This window comes from Penaeus vannamei, chromosome 22 (assembly GCF_042767895.1).
Source record: "Penaeus vannamei isolate JL-2024 chromosome 22, ASM4276789v1, whole genome shotgun sequence".
Classification (NCBI taxonomy): Eukaryota; Metazoa; Arthropoda; class Malacostraca; order Decapoda; family Penaeidae; genus Penaeus; species Penaeus vannamei.
Window position 1 is genome coordinate 16,183,031 of NC_091570.1, and position 6,984 is coordinate 16,190,014.

Genomic DNA, 6,984 nt, shown 5'->3' on the forward strand with positions numbered 1-6,984 from the left:
AAAGTGGATTTTAAAAAGACCATCCATGCATGCTCATAGTCATAAATGCATGTTTACGTGTTTACATACATCCATACACCCACATACGTACGCACAATACCTGTTCTAAATACGTCCACATCAATTTAGTCTTTTCTTTGTCTTTCATCCTCCATCCTCCCCCTCTCCCTCTCCCACCCCTCCCCCTTCTCCTCACCTCCTACTTTCCCTCTCCTACCTCTCTTCCCATCCGCCCCCTCTCCTATTACCCCTCCCTACCTCCCCTTCTCTATCTCCTATCCCCTTCCTCTTCCTCCATCCTCCCCCTTCCCCTACCTCCCCCTCTTCATCTCCTCCTCTCCATCTCCCATCTCTCTCTCCTTCGCCCTCCTCCCTCTCCTATCCCCCTTTCCCCACCTTCCTCCTCTCCTTCTCCCATTCCTCCCTCCTTCGCCCTCTCCCTCTCTATCCCCTCCCCCACCTCCATCCATCCTCCCCTCCCCTTCTCCCACCGCATACCCCTTCCCTTTCCCACCCATTCCCCCTTTCCATCTCTTCCTCCCCCCTACCCAGCCGCGACACTCTTAAAGCTTGTCCTCAACCGCCTTCAACAATCGCTTCACTCTTCCCAGCGAAGTCACACTCTCTCGCCTCACGCCTCACACTTGATGTAAAGAGTCATTGAGGTTACCCTCTGCTGACCTCCTCCGTCTCTCCTCTTCTTCCCTCTTTCGGTTATTTCTGGCGTTTCTTGTTTCTTTCTCCCTTCTTTGCTGTCTCTTTCGTTTCTCTTCTTCTTCCCTTTTTCGGTTATTTCTTGCGTTTCCTGTTTCTTTCTCCCTTCTTTGCTGTCTCTTTCGTTTCTCTTCTTCTTCCCTTTTTCGGTTATTTCTTGCGTTTCCTGTTTCTTTCCCGTTCTTTGCGTCTCTTTCGTATCTCTTCTTCTTCCCTCTTTCGGCTATCTCTTACGTTTTCCGTTTCTTCTCCCTTGTTTGCGTCTCTTTTCTTTTGTTTTTCTTAGCGTCTTTGTCTTTGGTTTCTTTTCGTCATTTCCTCATTTCGTCTCTCTTCTCTGCTATCTGTTAAGTTTCTATTCTCTTCTCTTTTTATCTCATCCTCCCGTTTCCTCCCCCTCTTTGTGTCTCTTTCTTTGCTTCTCTTGGCGTTTTTTTTTTCTTTTTTTTATAATCTCGTCACTCGCATCTCTTTTACGCTATCTGTTCCATTTCTATTCTTCTTTCTGTTATCTCATCCCCTTAATTTCCGTTTCCTTCTCCCTCTATGTGATCTTCCCTCTCTTTTCTCCCTTGGCTCACCTCCCACCCATCCCTCTCCCCCTTAGACACCCCTTTCCTTCAAATCCATATCTCCCTCTGTCACTTCTCCCTTTCCCTAATGCGCTCTTGCCCCTTCCTCCCCCTACCCTCCTTCCCTTCCTTGTCCTCTCCGCCTCTCTCCCACCACCCTCTCTCTTCCACTTCCTCCTTCTCCCTCTATTCCCAACCCCAACATATTTTTGCCTTTCCTTCCCCTACCCTTCTCCCCTCTCCTTTCCCTCTCCCTCTCCCCTTCCTTTTCCCTCTCTCTCTCTCTCCCACCCTCCCTCTCCCTCTCTCCCCCTCCCCTCCCTCTCCCTTACCTCCCACCCTCCTCCCACCCTCCCTCTCCATCTCTTCCCCTCCTCTCTCTCTCTCTCTCTCCTCCCACCCTCCCTCTCCCTCTCTCTGCCTTCCACCTAGTCCAGCTCTAAGTGAAAATGTTTCGAATATCGAGGCAAAATCGACGAGGTTTAAATCTTTCCCAGAGTTTCGATAAATTTCTTCGGGAAGACTTTATATTACAAAAAAGAGAGTAAAGAAAAGAATTATTCTTGTGGAAAAGAGAGAACACAAAAGCCGCACACAAGTCGGTCAAGAATAGGACTCAAATTACACACGAAAGAGGACGTTAAAGCGAGAACTAAAGAATCATTCTTCATTTTCGCACTTATTCCCCTCTCCCCCCCTCTCACCCCATTCACCCTATCCCTCACTACCCCTATTTCCCTCTCTCTCTTACTCACCCCTCTCTCTCTTACCTCTCCCCCCCCTCTTGCCTACTCTTCACCTCCCTCTCCTCCCCACTAACACCCCTTCCACACTACCCCCTCTCCCCCTAACCTTTTTCCCTATTGTTTTTATTGATCTATTTATTTTTTTCTTTTCATTTATTTGTTTGTCTATATATCATTATTATTCTATTTCTCTTTTTTACCTAATCTCTAATCCAAATTCCATTAACGCCTCTTCCTACTATCCTTCTCCTTTAACTTCTACCCATTTATCCATCCTTTTTCCACACTTATCTCCTTCCATTCCCCAATCCCCTCTATTAATCCATTAGCCCTCCTTTGGCTCTTATCCCTTCCCCTCCCCTCCCCCTTCCCCCCTACCCCATTAACCCCTACCTCACACGCCCTTTTTCCCACCCCTCTCCCCCTCCCCCTCCCCCACTAACCCCTACCTCACACGCCCTTTCCCTCCTCCCCCCACACACCCCTCTCTCCCCTCTCTCTCCCCCCCACCCCAACCCCTCAAAAGCATCGGGAGTCGATAAAATACTTTATGGACTCGCAACGTGGTCGGATAAACAAGGTTTGATTGTAAATATCGAAAAAATGCAAAGCTGCCGCACATTTTCTGCCCCATGTCTTATCTCCGAGACGGAGGCGGCGGGACTGTTCTTGGCGACGGCGATCTGGAGGTGGAGGAGGAGGTGGAGAAGGAGGTAGAGGGGGACGAGGTGGAGGGGGAGGGTGTGCAGGAGGAGGTGGAGGAAGGGAGGAAGGGGTGGAGGGGGCAAGGAGGTGGAAGGGGTGGTGGAGGGTGGTTGAGGTGGAGGACGAGGTGGAGGTGGAGGGGGATGGTGGGAGGGGGAGGGTGTGCAGGTGGAGGAGGGGAGGGAGGTGGAGGAGGGAGGTGGAGGAGGAGGAGGAGGAGGAGGAAGAAATGGAAGAAGGAGGAGGGAGGAAAGGGGATGGGCAGGTGGAGAAGAAGATGGAGGAGGAGGTGGAGGAGGTGAAGATGGAGGCTGAGGTGGAGGAGGAGGGAGGAGGTGAAGGAGTGGAGGAGGAGGAATGAAGAGGAGAAGAAGGAGGAGGATGAATAAGAGGGGGAGGAGAGGGAAGAGGGGTGAGGGTGAGGATATATATATATATATATATATATATATATATATATATATATATATATATATATATATATATATATATATATATATATATATATATATATATATATATATATATATGTATATATATATATATATATATATATATATATATATATGTATATATATATATATATATATATATATATATATATATATATATATATATATATATATATATATATATATATATATATATATATATATATATATATATATATATATAAAGAGAGAGGGAAAGAGATATGTATATACAGATAGATAGACAGATACATAAATGCACACATATACACATACATACTTAAACACACACACACACACACACACATACACACACACACACACACACACACACACACACACACACACACACACACACACACACACACACACACACACACACACACACACATATATATATATGTGTGTGTGCGTGTGTGTGTGTTTGCTCGTATGCATCCTATTATTAAAAAAAAAAAATCGTTACACTATGAAATCACCTATAACGTTAATAAGTATTCCGGAGAATTTCCTTTTCCGTACTTCTTTTGAGCCGGTGAAACGGTAACTCATTAACTAAAAGTAAACAGGATCTACGAAGTACAAAAAACACTAATCACCATTCGTAATTAGAAATTAAGAAAAAAAATAATATTAGCGTCGGTAGAAAAAAAGGGGGCGGAGCTTCACGTACAGCCAACTTATGAGGAGAGAGAGGGAGAGAGAGGGAGGGAGGGAGGAGAGGGAGGGAGAGAGAGAGAGGGAGAGAGAGAGAGAGAGAGAGAGAGAGAAGAGAGAGAGAGAGAGAGAGAGAGAGAGAGAGAGAGAGAGAGAGAGAGAGAGAGAGAGAGAGAAAGACAGAGAGAGAGAGAGAGGGAGAGAGAGAGAGAGAGAGAGAGAGAGAGAGAGAGAGAGAGAGAGAGAGAGAGAGAGAGAGAGAGAGAGAGAGAGAGAGAGAGAGAGGGAGGGAGAGAGAGAGGGAGGGAGAGAGAGAGAGAGAGAGAGAGGAGAGAGAGAGAGAGAGGAGAGAGAGAGAGAGATAGAGAGAGAGAGAGAGAGAGAGAGAGAGAGAGAGAGAGAGAGAGAGAGAGAGAGGTAGATAGATGAATATAGTAGAGAGAGAGAGAAAGAGAGAGAGAGAGAGAGATAGATACGTAGATATATGAATAGAGAGAGAGAGAATGAGAGAAAGAGAAGAAAGAGAGAGAAAGAGAGAACAGAAAAAAAGAGATAACTAGCTAGCTAGATAGATAGATAGGAGAGGGAAAACAAGAACATCTGAAAACGAAGAGAGGACACGCAAGAACGAAAAAAAGAAGAGAATGCAAAAAATATACACAAAAAAGAAAGAACAAGAGCGAAAAAAACACCCCCCCCCCCAAAAAAAAAAACGAAACAAAAATACGAAACAGAAAAAGCCGTTACAAAGAGCGCCAGAAAAAAAAAGAAAGAAAGAAAAAAAAAAGGGACACCGGGCTTTATTCACCATTGTTAGTTTATTTGTATGCAAATTCACACCTGGTTTTCATTCACTGCCAATACCCTGTTCACGGTGTACCCAACAGCGAGCTTTGGTACGCGGGGTTGGTATTCTAATGGTATGTGTCAGATGTCGATCATTTTATCAGTGGTATCAGTGGGATCTTTGCTTTCCTACCGTCAGATGTGTTGTGTGGTATCGATAGACTGATAGACGTGTGTTTGAATAGATAGATAGATCATTGGAAGAGGTCCACGAATTGAAGAAATAGATCGGTGAATGGATAGCGAATTGACTTGCAAAAACAGAAATAGATAGATAAATAGAAAATAAGAAATAAAAAGATTTAAGAATATGTAAATAAATTGCATGTATATAGATGGATAGATAAACAAATGAACCTATAAAGGTATAAACTGGTTAAAAATATGCAAGGATTGATAGCAAAAACAGAAATAAATAGATGAATAGAGAATAAGAAATAAAAGATAAAAAGATATATAAATAAATTGCATGTATATAGATGGTTAGATAAACAAATGAACCGATAAAGGTATAAACTGGTTAGAAGTATGTAAGGATTGATGACTATGATGATGAACAATGTTATGAGATCTTTAAGTGTGAAGAGAACTTGTTATGAACTAAGGGTTTTGAATTCGCGTTCAATGTTGTACACTTGTGGGTTTCCGAGAAGAGAGGAAGAGGGTGAAATGAGAGATATGGAAAATGCGAGAGAGGAGATAAATATGGGAGAGAGAAGAAGAATATGGGGAAGAGTGGGGAGAGGATATGAAATGGGGAGGGAAATTGGAGGGAGATGGGAGAGGGAGAAAGGGAGGAAGGACGGAGGTAGGGGAAGGGGAAGGAAGAGGGAGGGGAGGGAAAGAGGAGGGAAAAGAGAGATTTAGAAAGAGGGAGATGTGGAAAGGAAAGGGAGAGGGAGATGAGGAACTGAGGAAGAAAAATGGGGATGAGGAAAAATAAAGAAAGGCAAGGAAACATGACCAATAAACAAACCAAAACAGACATAGATAAAACGAAAATAGAAAAGTACGAAATTTCAAAATAAATAAACAAATCAACGAATACACAAAAATGAAGGAACGGAATCTGAAAAATAAAACATAATGTAGAAAATAGAGAATGAATAACAAGAGCCAATGACACATGAATGAAAAGTGGAAGTGGAATGCGAGAAAAGTAAATAAACGTGAAAAACAAAGGGAAGGGAGGGTAAAAGAGTGAAGGGGAAGGGGTAAGCTTCTATTGTAATTACTTGACACTAAGGGCCAGTCTGAAGGAAATGAGTTCCAACGAGTTTAGCACGAGTAAGTTAAATTAGCTTAGCTCTTTCTCTCTCTCTCTCTTTCTCTTTCTTTCTTTCTTTCTTTCTTTCGGTCTTTCTCCCTCTCTCTCTCTCTCTCTCTCTCTCTCTCTCTCTCTCTCTCTCTCTCTTTCTTTCTAATCTAACTCTACAATTTATCTATATCTATATATATATATATATATATATATATATATATATATATATATATATATATATATATATATATATATATATATATATATATATATATATATATATATATATATATATATATATATATATATATATATATATATATATATATATGTATATATATATATAAATTGAACACGATAGTTGACTGAACATCCACAATGAAGCCTTTAACTCCTACAGGTAAAAAAAAGACAAACAAAATCAATCCTTAAATCAAGTGGTATTAAGGTCTAAGCCCGAATGCATTTTTATCCCCCACCCTACGTTTATGCTAGAAAGAAATTGCATAAGTTCTCTCCGCTATATATATATTCATATATATAGCTATAGCCCCATATATAGCTACTGTCAGTTTTCAAATTGTCTAGTTGACTGAAGATGCTACACACACTAAATATAAATAACAAACAGAACTTCACAGACTAGCGGTGAACTTTGTAGGTAGAAAGGTACTGTGGGGTTATCCCTTTTTTATCGCGTTTGTTTGTTTTTTCTTGCTTGGGATGTGGAAGAAGAAATTAGAAAAAGTTCTCTCCGCTGTTTAAAATTCAATAAGAGCTTAGCCCATAACCAGCTTGTCAGTTTTCAAATTGTCTTTTACAAAAGATGCTACACAGAGGGCACACACCAATAAATATAAATAAAAAAGGAACTTCACAGACTAGCGGTGAACTTTGTAGGAGAAAAAACTCTGTGGGGTTATCCCTTTTTTATACGCGTTTGTTTGTTTTTTCTTGCTTGGGATGTGGAAGAGAAAGAGGTAGAAAAGAGAGAGGGTAAAAAAAATATAAAG

At 41.7% G+C, this 6,984-nt stretch overlaps 1 protein-coding gene across 1 annotated transcript in view; it reads right to left on the reverse strand.

Annotated features, from left to right (window-relative positions):
• Positions 1-6,984, reverse strand: part of LOC113822205 (GTPase-activating Rap/Ran-GAP domain-like protein 3) — a gene marked incomplete in the record, with an annotated part of 672,275 nt that overhangs the window by 288,637 nt on the left and 376,654 nt on the right.